Consider the following 14003-nt stretch of genomic DNA (forward strand, 5'->3'; position numbering starts at 1 on the left):
AAAAGTACTGTAAGTGACTGGGATACTTTCTCGAGAGACATATTTAAATCTCTACTTCAGTACATATTAAATACTTCATAAGAGGTGAAAAAGTTTCAGCAAAAACAGATTCTTGCCTCAGATATTGTTCTAAACCAAGGGACAGGACATCTCTGAGAGGAAGAAATGGACTAGAAGTCCTGCTTGTGGCAGTATGTGATGTGGATGCATAACTCCACACCCTGCCTGAGACACTTAGTCATTTAGCAGTCTAACACAAGGCATGTCCTCTCCCATGGCTCAGATTGTCTGCACCTTCAAGACTCTTAGGAGTTTACATTGAACACCTATTGTAGAAAAGAATGAAGTGCACACAGGGGTTACTTATTTCTTCCATTCCAATATGAAGAAACCTGGGATATACAGTTAAGGATCCTAGAAAATTTCTTATGTAAACTCTGCATCCTGTAAAATAAGACTGATGCTTTCTCTGTCCTTTGTCTCTTCCAGTTTAAGTTATTTCCACCCTGTATTACCTGGAATTAATCTTGTGCTATTTCCTAAGTTTCAGGCTTCTGTCAGGTATGTCTTATTGTAATAAAAATACCAATAATCTCCTCAAATCTATGATTCTCTCTATTTCTGACTGGTTTAGGCTGCCTGTGAAGCCTAGATCATATAATTAACAAATTTTTTATCAAAGTTTTTACCTAATTTGGCAACAGCTGTTAAAATTTGACTATCTATTGTAAGCTGGTTCTGCTATAAAATGGCTTTATAATGTTTTTATAGAAAAAATCTTCATTTACTTTTCCTGATTTCATTGTGCCATGATTTGTATTTAGCACCTATTTTCCATTGTCAGCACCAGCACTTCCAATGTTCATTTTACTGATCAGAATACTGTGAACAGTAAAAAAAAGCTCACAAGAAGCTGATATTCATTACTAGAAATATAGAATTTTAAGATTAAATTTATAGTTTAATAACTCACTGATATTTTCACCAGGAATGTGTTCACTGTTGGATATCCAGCTAGTTTTTAAAATTTAACTCAGGCATCCGAAACTACTGCTTGCTTTTCTGAACTTAATCTGATTTATAAACTACAGAGGATAAACACACACATGTCCATGCTCTTTATAATTTTACACAAAGTGCAAATGATATGTGACATGACATTGCGCAGCCCGTTGCTTTAAATTAATATTGTCAAACCATAAGAGTTCAAAGCAATGGCTTACAGGAATTCCAGTAATACATATAGCCTATTGTTTCTTTGACTTCTGCTTCTGAGCTCACTGTTTCAAGACTTTCTCAGTGATGGAGAAAAATAACAAGTATGCTCCCTACCATCAAATGAAGTAATTGACAGCAGTGGCTTCTCACTGACCTAATACACCAGGGCTACATAGTACACTTGAGAAGAACTTGAGAAGAAACTTCTTCTCAGTGAGGGTGACGGAACACTGGAACAGGCTGCCCAGGGAGGTTGTGGAGTCTCCTTCTCCGGAGACATTCAAAACCCACCTGGACACGTTCCTGTGTAACCTTATCTAGGTGTTCCTGCTCCGGCAGGGGGATTGGACTAGATGATCTTTTGAGGTCCCTTCCAATCTCTAACATACTGTGATACTGTGATACAATAGTTCATGCTCCATGATACACATGCTCATACATGCATAGATAAAATAAACATATACGTGCATGTCCACTTCTGAGCTTGTTAACCAGCTCCAAATTGAATGAAATAGTCCTATAAATAAAACTGCTTAATCTACTATAAATATATGTAGCTGTGCTGAATCCAACAGATCTATATCAGGTGACACTCAATACAAATTTGGCCCAAATCTCCTGGGTTTGACTTGTACAATATGGTACTCTCTCTTGTTATGTCAGCTGCTAGGTTTCAATTCATGTAAATAGTTACTAATTCTACCTATACTATGATGAAAATATTTGGGGTTGAACACTGTTGAATTCTTGCAAACCTGAGGTGTCAAAGAGCAATATTTACTTATATTTCCCTTCACATGAATGGTCTTAGCAGTGAAGAAGGGTGGATTGAATCAATGTACAAGTATTTGAACAGTGTCAATGTAATAATCACTGTAGAAACAATTGGATTTTTAAGTACATTTCTTAAACTCCTGAGGAAATTTGTGTAACACTCTATAATAAAAAAAAAAAGAATTTTCCTTTCAAAGTAAAATATAATATGTGTTGAAGGAAAAAATTATCTGACTTGAAATAAACACTAGTTTTGAATTTAGATTTTAAAATATAATTTAGTGTTTAGAGTTTGTAAAAAAAACACCAAAAGCACCAAAAAAAGACAAAAGTGTCAAAACCAACCCCAAAACAACCAATGCAAAAACCCCACCTTTGCTTTCCTTTCATTCTCAACTACATCCATTTTTGAAGCTGAGACAGATTCTTTTTTTTTGTCAGATATAATATTTTATTGCAAGAATTTGCCTATTCAGCTTTTGATGTCTTTAAAATTCTATTCTTTCTTCTACAGACTATAGGCATAAGGATTTCAAGAGAGATCTCATGTGACAAAATACAGTATTTACCAAAACCATGTAGGTCTTCCTGATGTAAATACAAAACTGTTCAAATTGGTGAATGTTTTTGATTTGACAAAAATTGTGAGAGGATTTGATTCCAGGCTTAGTGAAGAGTCAGTTCATGCCAGTGACACGGACATAGGTAAACTTCAGACATCGATTAGCTTGAATTTATATAACTAAGATCCATACCTTTTGCCCAAGTAAGGACCCATGTGGAGAAGACTTTAAACACCATAGGGATCAGAAATTAGGGTTCATGAATGCTTATAGCAGACCAACAGATTGCCTGATCAGCAAGCTGTATTTATCAGTGTGCCTCATTGGAGTAGATGGCAGTGTTTTATTTCAATTGCATGCAGGTATAGATAGATATCCAACAGGAATCTGGGCCAACGACTTTCAAGCTGTATTTCTCTTCCTCCTTAAGATGAAATCCTCAAGCATATGTTTCCCAATCAGGATCATATTCTTTTAGAACTTTAGACTTGATGTGTTTCCACTAATTCCAGTCAATCTCTTTTAGACTTTTTCTTCGCTTGTCTGGAACGCATCCAATATACCACATGTTTTCTTTTTCCTCTGCATCAGTTATTCTTATGCTAAATGGAGATATAAAAAAGCACAGAGAAGTTCCCAATATCACTTATCCTTTGCACAGTCTTTTACTCTCCCACACTGCCTGCTGTGATCAAAATCCCTTGTCTTCAGTTACATAGTTACCTAAATAGATTTCTTTTAATCTTAAACTATTTCAAATGTAAATCTTGATGGGCAAGATATTGTACTTACCGAAGTCTTTCCAATGTGTAAAAATGGCCCAGCTACAGAAAAATATCACCAAGACAACTCTGTCACAGTGAGGGAGACGAAGACATTGAACTGGGTAAAGGCAGCATTTCATGAGTGTGTTCAAAAGTAGATGGCAATGTTGTGCTTTTTCTGCCACTGGTGCATCTCAGAAAGGAAAAGAATATGGGAGCAGAAACATGACTTCACCATCATATCCCTCTTTGTCAGACTGATGGACAATGACATTATTTTTAAAGGTCTAAGGAGGACATAAACACTTCACTAAGGACCTCTACCTTTCTAGCAAAGCTTTCTGTGAAGAATCTCCATTGCCAATTGCCTTAGACCTAGATAGACTGAGAAAGTTGGGGCTGTTCAGCCTGGAGGAGAGAAGGTTCTGCATGGACACCTCATAGCAACCTTCCACTATCTGAAGGGGGCCTAATAAGGATGCTGGGAAGGGACTATTCATTAGGGACTGTAGTGATAGAACAAGGGGTAAAGGACTCAAACTTAAACAGGGGAAGTTTAGATTGGATATAAGGAAGAAGTTCTTTACCGTAAGGGTGGAGAGGCACTGGAATGGGTTGCCCAGGGAAGCTGTGAATGCTCCATCCCTGGTGTTTCTCAAGGCCAGGTTAGACAGAGCCTTGGATGACATGGTTTAGTGTGAGGTGTCCCTGCCCATGTCAACGGGGTTGGAACTAGATGATCTTAAGGTCCTTTCCAACCCTAACTATTCCATGATTCTATGATTCTAAGTTAGAAAGGTTATGCAGATATATCAGAATTCAGGCAAAAGAAAAATTTTGTCCACTGCCTCACACAGAAAATGAGCAAATACTGGATGCTGGAGATAGATAAGGATGAAATATTCACTGCCTCTATCACACCAAAATTCCCAAAAAAAAGAGCACAGGAAGCAAAGGATTAAGCTGAAGGATTATATTGGAGATTTAAAAAATTCATTGAAAAACAGGGTGTACTGGCATATCTGGATTCCATAATATCATTTTATAAATTTCAAATAGGATTATCATAATTATGATAGTTTTTCTGCAAACCCAGTGGTTTCAACATCAAACGCTAATCTTATTTTTCAAAATCAAATAGCCTTCCTAGAAAAACAAGTCAAGATTCAGTTGACATGAAAGGAATTGTCAAGAGTATTGCTGGCTTCTCTAAACCATTTCAACTTCTGGACTTATTAAGAACCATCAAATATTTTGCAGAACCTTGACATATGTATCCAGATCTGAATTTTACACACATAAAAGTTTCAAATTACCAATTAGACTGGAAATTGTGGGGTAACATTTGAAGTTTTTGCCTTCTGCTATGTGTACCTTAAAATTAACGTTTTTTTCCCTCACAATTATAAAGTCAAAAGTGACAAATGAATAGATACACATGGACATTTTATCTAGTAAACTGATTCTGGGCCTATAGTCTTACAAGAAAATAATGCACATTATGAGACACTGCTGCTCACAGATTGAAAAATGCAGGAATTTTCAATGGTCCTTTCAGTAATTAATGCCACCTACAATGTTATAATGTTAATATTAATGTTCCAGGCATTTAGCTTTGTTTTAATTTTGGTCCCATGAAACACTTTCACATACTTTCCAAGCTAAAATAATAAATGATTAAAGCAAACACTTGCCTTTTTCATGTAACTGATAGCGTATAAATGTGTTTAACAAGAATTTAAAGCAACTGGAGGTATTCATCCCCTTTACTCCTGTTTTTTAGGTAGCTTAACTCCAGCGTGAAAAGCAAGATTCTGAAACAGTGATTCAGGGTTGATAGATTTTCTCTCCACATTTTGTTATGTTATGGTAGATTTGGAAATGGAAACCCTGCAAGCAAAATAATTCCATATCACTGTTAGGATTCTCATATGCCTCTTTCCCACAGCTTTGATGGTGTTGTTTTCAGTTAATGGCATGTAATAAATATTTTGTGAAATATAGAACATTTCTGTGGTTTTATTAAGGGATATTTTAAAAATATACAGCTCCAGAGCATTTCCTGAAGGATTTAACCTTGATTCTCTTTAATGAACAAGTAATGCTTATCACAAACGTGAAATGTATTACTGTAAATTTTCCAGTAGTTATAAAACACCTTTTTCCAGACACTTGTTTTAAAACACAGTTTCAAAGAAACATGTCCTGTACCCTGTATTTGCTTATAGAAAGCTGGAAACCAGCTTATTACTCTGCCCACTATAAGTAACTCTCACAATCTGTAGTTTAAAAAAGAAATAATCTAAGCAGAAGTTGACCATTCATTTCCATATAACCAATTCAGTTTAAAAGAATAACGATTCAAAAATATTTCTTAGAGAAAAAAAGGGGGGAGGGAAGAACACATAAAATCTTATTGGTATAGTAAATTAATTTCTCTAATCCTAGAATAAGAGGAGAGTCTGAATCAGAGCCATGTTAGGACAGAAGGAACCTCCAGGTTCAACCTCTTGCTCAGAGAAGGTCTAGTTAAAGAAGGTGCCTGGGACCTTTTTATTTAAGTGTTGAATATCTCAAAATACAGTCTTGCACATTTCCTTTAAGGAAAAGGTGAATCCTATGCAAATTAAAGGAAGTTTAAAAGAGACTTGGGAAAGACCTGGTGCAAAGAAGTAAAATGTCAGCAAAATCAATGCAGATAGGTTAATTTACAGGAGCAGAAGATCTGGTCAGAATTGTTTCCTACAAGAATTCCAGTAAATTTTTAAAGATCAAATTACTCTGTTCTCCTGGAATTGTATGGAAAATGTTGTGACATTTAGGGAAACTTCTTGGACTGATTTTCAGTATTTTCTGGTTTTGGATGGGCTCTGAAGCTCATAAAAATACTCCCTGTGAGCCAAACATAGTAAATGAAGAAATACACATAGCTGATCTTCATTTTCTTCAGCATCATTAAAAAAGTTTCATCTCAATTGATTGATTCATTACTTTATACTGAAAATGTTATCTGTATGTCTGTTCTGCACATATTCTTGAAATAGATATTACATACTATGAAGAAGAGATGGAGGAAGTTAAAGATTAATAAATAGCCATTCAGTAAAGGGGCCTGTAATCATAAGAGATAAGATTTTTCATTATCTTTGCCCCTAATTTAAAAATCTTATACTGAAATTGGTGGCTTATTAAAGCCAATGGGATTGTTGCCATTGGTTTCCATAGCTCCAGGATTTTAAAATTCTTTTGAATATATCTTGTAAAATATTGCATTAGAAACTATTTCTATCATATTGAAATTCTACCTTCTTTATCAGTATATGGTCATTATTATCTTGCTTGGGTTTCAGGCTGTCTTTAGAATAGATTTTAAGAATTATCTTCTACTGTTCCTTGTTAGATGACATGACAATAACTGATTTTTTCCTGATGCCTTGTCTCCATGCATTAAATAGGTTGTGTTGCAATAGAAAATTTGGGAATAAAGTCCAGTATTTTCCAAGAACTTTCTTTCAGAATTCAGTAGCAATTGTGCACCTAATTCCTTTAGGGTTTTTTACTATTTCATGCCTCCAGTTGATAAAAAAGTGAAGGTTTTTGGCCTCCTTTATAACAAAATATTCCATAAATCTGAGTATGCCTTCCACTGCAAAAGGGTTCTTTCCTTCTCATTTCCTAAGTTCCTTAATTTCATACACATGCCTCTCACCAGTCTCCGTAGCCAGACTGAGGAGTGCAATGTGTATCCGAATGTATTTCTAGGAACAGATTGCAGACCCTATCAGGCTTTAAAAGTTGATTGGCCATCAGCTGTCTTCTGCAACTGTTTGCTTATTTTTTAACTTTAACAAGGTACAGAGAATCTCAAAGCTGAGGTTACAATATGTGCAGGTAACACTTTCCTTTTTTTCATTTCACATTGAGTCATTCTGTAAGCAAGGATCTTACCCCTGGATTTCTGCAACTGGGCATTCCCTGAAGAACTCTAAATTCAGTAATGCTTACATACATGAAAAGCTTAGACCAATATTGTAACATCAGAGCCCTGTTGTCCACTAGGTCTTTTCTATTCCATTCCTGATTGTATCTTCATGTTGATATAACAACTTGCTCTTCACTACAGATGGTAGGGACAAAACCCTCCAGTGAAGCAGCTTTCTGTCAAAAATCACTCTACTGTCAAAATAACAATGTTCCATGAAAATGCTTCTATTCTGAATCTTTTTTATTCAAAAGGAAAATGGAGAGAGGGATACACTGAAGGAGGGGGAGCCCTGGAGAATGTTCCTCCTTGCTTTAAAACTCTATTTTTTTTTTAAACCAGCAACAACACAATTTTTGGGTGTAAAACTAGTATCAGGAGCAGGAACCCATATGTGTTCTGCTACTCTTAGCCAAGAGGTCTCACCATTAAGTGGTAGAAAAGGCTCATGATCCCTCTGGCCCCCAGATCCTTAGGTCTATGGGCAGTGGCTGCAGTGATTCGGCTTCAGCAAAGGGGAAGAGAGGGCATGGATTCTGCTGAGGGGTTTGGGCACTTGCCTGGGAAAAAGTAACTGTAGGTCTGGGTGATGTTAAGTGAATTTATACAGTCTGAATCTTGCTCCTTGAGCAATTTCAATAATCCTTTCTCATAAGAAGTACATGAGCTCAGCTCTCAGATATTTCATTTAGCCATGCATAAAACTGAATAAACCCCTTCCCCCAGACTGTAATGTGGCAGAATTTTTGTAAATTGACAGAAAAAAAGGAGAGAAAAAAAAAAAAGGAAAAAAAAAAAAAGATATTCCTTGCTCTCCTGTAGCATGAGATTGTGCTGGAGTCACAATTAACAGCAATCACATATAGACTTCCACAGGTCGAAGGAATAAAAAAAAATCCCTTTGCTTTTGCTTGGTTTTATTTTGATTCATTACTGAAAAATAAATAACAACCAACCCTTCAGCTAAATATATTTTGTTCCAGGTCAATATTTTTAAAAGAATGAAGAAAGTAATTTTATCTTTCAGCTAGTGTGTCAAATATGTATATATGCATAAATTTCACACAATAACCTCTGTGGCTCTTGGATTTTAGCATAAAAAGAATTGTTCATACATAATTGTTTTAAAGTGTATTCTCTTCTAATTGGAACATTGTTGCACTGTTAGAACAAAAAAATCTGATTAAAACAAACATATGGGATACTCAGAGCAGATAATTAACCAGAGATCACTAAACAGAAATGTTATGCACCTCCAGTTCTAAATTACTCACAACATGTGTTTAGCAGAAATTAAAAAAACATGTCTGTGCTCTTGCTTATGTTGATCCGTGAACTACAGTCAACTGGCTGGATGTCCTGGGATAGTATTGAAGTCCTGTGCATTTCTGGCATGTCAGAATCTCACTTAAGATGATTTGAAATTGAATCAAGCATGTCAAAGGGAATACAGGGAGTGCCTGTATTGTACTTCCCAAAGTTTAAGAAAGCAAACAACATTGTCTATTCAAGCTTACTTAATATAGTTCTCCATTAAATGCCTCCTGGTCATTGAAAATCTCTTCCCCAAAAATATATGCTTTTTTAAGAATCTGAGCAAGAGCAGATACTGACACCAAAGATTTTTAAAGGGTCAAAAAACATTGTGAATGTGTGAAAAATGGTGCCTAAGCAGTGGATTTTTTCTTAATCTTCTGTTAGTGTTTGTGGTTTTCTTACATTTTTTTAAAGGGAAAAAGGAGGTGGGGACACACATTTTGGTTTGGTGTCAAACCATAAAAAAATGTGCAAAAAGCTGATGCTATCCAAGATGTTGCTGATCATCAGCTCTCAAGATTCAGGAAAGGAGTAATCAACTATTTTGTCTTTCCAGACACTGTTTCAGTCCACCAAGACATTAGAGGTATTATCGTAGAGATATATTAAAGATATTATAATAGAGATATATTATTCAAGTAGTAAGACTCTTCAGATTTTCTGTCAAGTCCAGCAATACTGATGTACACTGCAAAGAACAGTCCCTCCAAAGGCTTCCCTTAGTAAGGAGGGACGGCTATGTCAAATCGAACAGGTTGATCATGACCTTATAACAGGGAAACTAATTTTAAGAATGTATGTTCTAAACATCAGGTCCTATAGGAAATCATAGAATCATAGAATAGTTAGGGTTGGAAAAGACCTTAAGATCATCAAGTTCCAACGCCCCTGCCATGGGCAGGGACACCTCGCTCTAAACCATATCACCCAAGGCCTCATCCAACCTGGCCTTGAACACTGCCAGGGATGGAGCATTCACAACCTCCCTGGGCAACCCATTCCAGTGCCTCACCACCCTAACAGGAAAGAGTTTCTTCCTTATATCCAGTCTAAAGTTCCCCTGTTTAAGTTTTAACCCATTACCCCTTGTCCTGTCACTCCCTCCTTGGCTTAGCTGATGACTTTGACCAGGTCAACAAGATATGATGGACTATGATAAGATACTATACCATCAAGGGCAGAAGCATAGGGATGGAGACTCAAGCTCCCTGGTTTTAAGGAACTGTTGGAGACACATGACCTCTTTCTGAGTATCATACACTTTCAATGAGCAAAATTTTGGGGAACCATACTTCGAAAAAATAAAGGGAAATTAATCTTTTTTTCATTTTTTCTGTGACTACAGAAGAGAATGTCCTAGTGTCAAGGCCTTATGTCAATGCCTTCTTTCAAAAGCTGCTACTGGCTTCTATATGATCTGCATTTAAAATTTTGAAAACACCTGGAAAAATAAATCATGAAATTGTAAAAATAAAGGTTTAAGGTGAAATAAAAAAAGTGAATGTCTTAAACTACACTCAGTCATTTTTCCTTCCCCAGCAAAAATGCAAGTGTGATTGGGTTTTGATTCTCCCAGAGCTCATACAGTCCGTCTTTACTGTTAAATTCTTTCATGCCTCAAAACTGTTCTAATATCAGTGGAACCCCTATGAACCACACAGCCAGCAGAGCCTTTGGGAGTCACCTGACTTTCAGTTCATGTGAGTGACTACATGAAATAACTAGTCTGTTACTCTACTTCTACACCTTAAAAAAATCTACATTATGTCAAACAGTGGCAAACCCAATTTCTCCTCTTTAATTTCCAAACTCAGTTTTGCTTTGAACTCCATCCCTGTGTGCAGACAAGATGTGAATTTCCAGCCCTTGCAGCTGTCTGGTGACAGTGCACACTCGTCAGACTTCAAACAACATGGAAAGGTAAATATAGGTGTCCTTGGGATAGCTGACACCTGGATTATACTTTTTCAATCAATACAAGCTTGCTTTTATTTTGTTTTGAAATTTCTCTGTAGCTTTCCACTTCATTACAGTTACCTATTTTGTGACTATTTAGGAGATACAGTTCCTCTCTCCTGAACATATTTTCAAATGCAATTTTAAATTCCATAGCAGTTCAAAACAAAAGAAAAAAGCATCATAGTCATCCCTCCAACTTTGAGAATGAATAAAGACAAAAAAGTAAAAAAGAAAGGGTCACATCCAATTTTGCTGTCACAGTCCTACAGGCTTAAATCCATGCAGTAGAAGTAGAATTCACATATACAAAATCTGGGGAGGCTTAAATGACCCCAAAGGCCAGGGCTGTTGTGTTGCATGAGTGAGCTTGTACAAATCCTGTCAGCATCCAAAGTAGAAATGCCACAATGGCTCCAGTTTCCAGGTATGGTTCTGTCACAAGGATCATAAGTTGCCTTTGACAAGGTGACAGAAAGTAGGTGGAGAGAAAACAAATTTGCTTAGAAGTAAACTTTGAAATATATGCATATGCATATACATACATATATCAACAATTATTTTTATGTACATATAATCAAATACACATGTATATATTGACACGCATACATTGATTTGCTATGCATTCTATATTTTAAAAATATACTATTTTGTGCATACAGACATACAAAGCTGCTTCTTGTAGCAGTTACAGACAATCAGTAGTGAAGGCATAAAACTTGACCTTTTTGTATATTTTACTGACTTTCTCCTACCACTTTTTTTCTTTCTTCTTTCTTATTTCTAAGGACCTTTTATTCAAGCATAAGCTGTCTACTAGTATCTAAACAGGATAGAGGCATTTACAAGTAAGATGACCAATGTGCCAAATCAAATAACATTTATTTTACCAAGGGAGGGGAAAATGTCAGAAGTAGAGATCTGTTTTTACATTTAGAATATATTCAAAATGTTTGAAGGGAAGCAAAGTAATCTCCCGCAGCTTTCTCTGAACAGAACACACTGTGCCACCAGTAATACCGCATCCAAAAGCAATAGTTGTATCTCTCTCTTCTTCCAGTTTGCCTCCTCAGTTTTTCTCTTCCTTGAAATGGTTCGCAGAGAAACGAGAATAGTTATAAATCAATGAGTTTGCAGCATGTACTCAGATCAGCTGCATACTGTCTTCCTCTGAGAGCACACATTATGTTGAGCACCTCTGAAAACCTACTGGCTTCTTTTGGTGTATCAGTAAATGTCGAATTCCTTTGAAAATCAGTTTGCCATGGCAGGGACACTTTGGAGGATGTGACCCCAAGTGTATGGAATTACTATAAAAACTTCACAAAACAGCAATCACTAGCAAAACTTGTCCATTCATTTGTTGTCTCAGGAAAACTGTACAGCAATATTAGTCCCTTAGCATACACTTTTCAGCTGAGCTTTTCTTTGTACAAGAATGCGTCCTGATATTCTCCAAAATATAAATTATAAGAACATTTAATCCTTTGTCCTTATATTTGTTCCTTCTAAAATTATATAAAAAAACCCAACCCAAAGTAACAACATTCCATTTTTTTGCAAAGTTATTTCAAAAGAGCAGTTGTTTGTGAAAACCCTTTATACTTGCTTCATTCTGCAAAAAACATTCAAAAATAATCTAAAAATACTATTCTTTTTAGACTGTCCCTAATAGAAACAAGTATTTCTAGATGTAATCTAAACTGAGTGATGCACACTAATCTGCATTCAAGTACACCCATACTCGCATCAACGAGTGATGGCCCTGTATGAGAAAAGCACTATGTGCGTTGCAGAAAGGTCCTCTACTTGTATCTCATAACATATCGTCCACAAAATATAATGATGGGATTTTGGGCAAATACTTCTCTAGATAGATATATTTAAAGTCTTAGTGTATTCACACTGAATGAATTTTACTCATATTTGAGTCTTTCCTTCTCATTATTACTTTGATGTGAGCTAGTTTAGATTTCACTTACTTCTTGACTCTGTTTCCAGACAAACCAATTATGACAAAGATAATAAACTGATGAGTGCGACATTTCAGGTATGACAAAGATAATCACACAAACAGGAAGGCGTGATGAACAAACTATGTATTGAATTTTAATAAAAAGCATTATTGAGGGGAAAAAAACATAGCAGAATTGCCCTCTTATGAACTTGTATCTTCTGATTAAACACATAACATGCTATTGCTGCACTGATTCATTATCAATCAATTAATTATATTAATGGCTTATTAAACTATGTTATCTAGAGTATCGCTATTTGCTACTCCAGCTCCTTCCCAAACATTTCTCTGCCTTGGTATTTTAACATTATGTTTCCATAGCCAAGTTTCAGGACTAATTTCTATCTCTGTTAATCTATGTAACTTTTAAAAGAATACATCTTTAAATGAGAAAAAGGTGATAAAACTCTAAAGAACATGGCTAATGGAGTTGCTGGCGACTGATCCACGCTGACTTCTCCTTCCATGCACCTCTCTAATCACAGTGCAAGGTTTCAGGCAAACCTTTGCTAGGCACCCATTTACCTGAAAGGAGTTTTCCTTTCTCTACCTGTGGATTCTCTTGGGTCTTGCTTGATTGGTTTCTTTCTGCTTTTCATTTTTTCAAGTAGTTATTTGCACTGCTTTGGTAATTTCTTATTCTATGATTTAATGTGCTGTTTTATTGGTTGAAATACCTGCTTTGCTTTAATAGAAGGTGTTTTTTTTAATAATCAGAAATATAGAAAATTCAGCACCTTATAATCATAATTTCACTTTTTTAATATTGCTTTCAGCATTCATGGAGTTTTTCATTGAAGTTTATGTCAGTCCGTAAATAAATTCATACAGACAGAGTACCTTACATTTGGTGATTTTACTTTTTTCCAGGTAGCCTGAAGCTTTCAGCCTGGTTTCCACAAACTTGCCAGTGTAGGGCAGGGGTCAGATTGGCTGGAGAAATTCCAAGGTCCCTACAGGTGCTACAGAAAGCACTGTTGGCAATTTAGTGGGTGGCAATATTCCTCCTTGTATATTGCATAGCACCTTCCTTATGATCATGTGAAAAAGATCTTTAGGTCTATGTGCAATGCGTAAGCACATCAAACACTGAAATCAATGGTCCTTTTTAATGATTAAATGATTTCAATATGCTGGGTCTATATCAATTTCAAAATGTATCAGTCAAATTATTTGCTGACGTTTGTACGCACTATTGTTCAGCTCATGTCTTGTGTGCTCAGTAAAAATGTTTTTCAACTTGCCAGATACTCAGAAGATCACTTGACATGGGTCTGTGTGTTTCTCAAGAGAAAGAAACATGCTTTCATGAGCTTTTTCAGCATCTTTGCATCAGTAACCCAAAAAGTCTTACACTTTGCCCTTCAGTGTTGACTTACCTCACAGCTATACTCTGTGGGTGCATTTCTGCC

General features: G+C 36.0%; 1 long non-coding RNA gene across 1 annotated transcript; it reads left to right on the forward strand.

Moving 5' to 3' along the window:
- Nucleotides 1-488: 488 nt before the first annotated feature.
- LOC133220133 (uncharacterized) lies at nucleotides 489-13548 on the forward strand. Its single transcript, XR_009727646.1, has 3 exons — nucleotides 489-561; nucleotides 10433-10538; nucleotides 13462-13548. It is a non-coding gene; the product is annotated as an uncharacterized LOC133220133 (long non-coding RNA).
- Nucleotides 13549-14003: the final 455 nt, after the last annotated feature.

Source organism: Neopsephotus bourkii, unplaced genomic scaffold (genome assembly GCF_033783945.1).
Source record: "Neopsephotus bourkii isolate Nb327-2 ecotype Australia unplaced genomic scaffold, CSIRO-AGI_Nbou_v1 NB_1423, whole genome shotgun sequence".
Lineage (NCBI taxonomy): Eukaryota > Metazoa > Chordata > Aves > Psittaciformes > Psittacidae > Neopsephotus > Neopsephotus bourkii.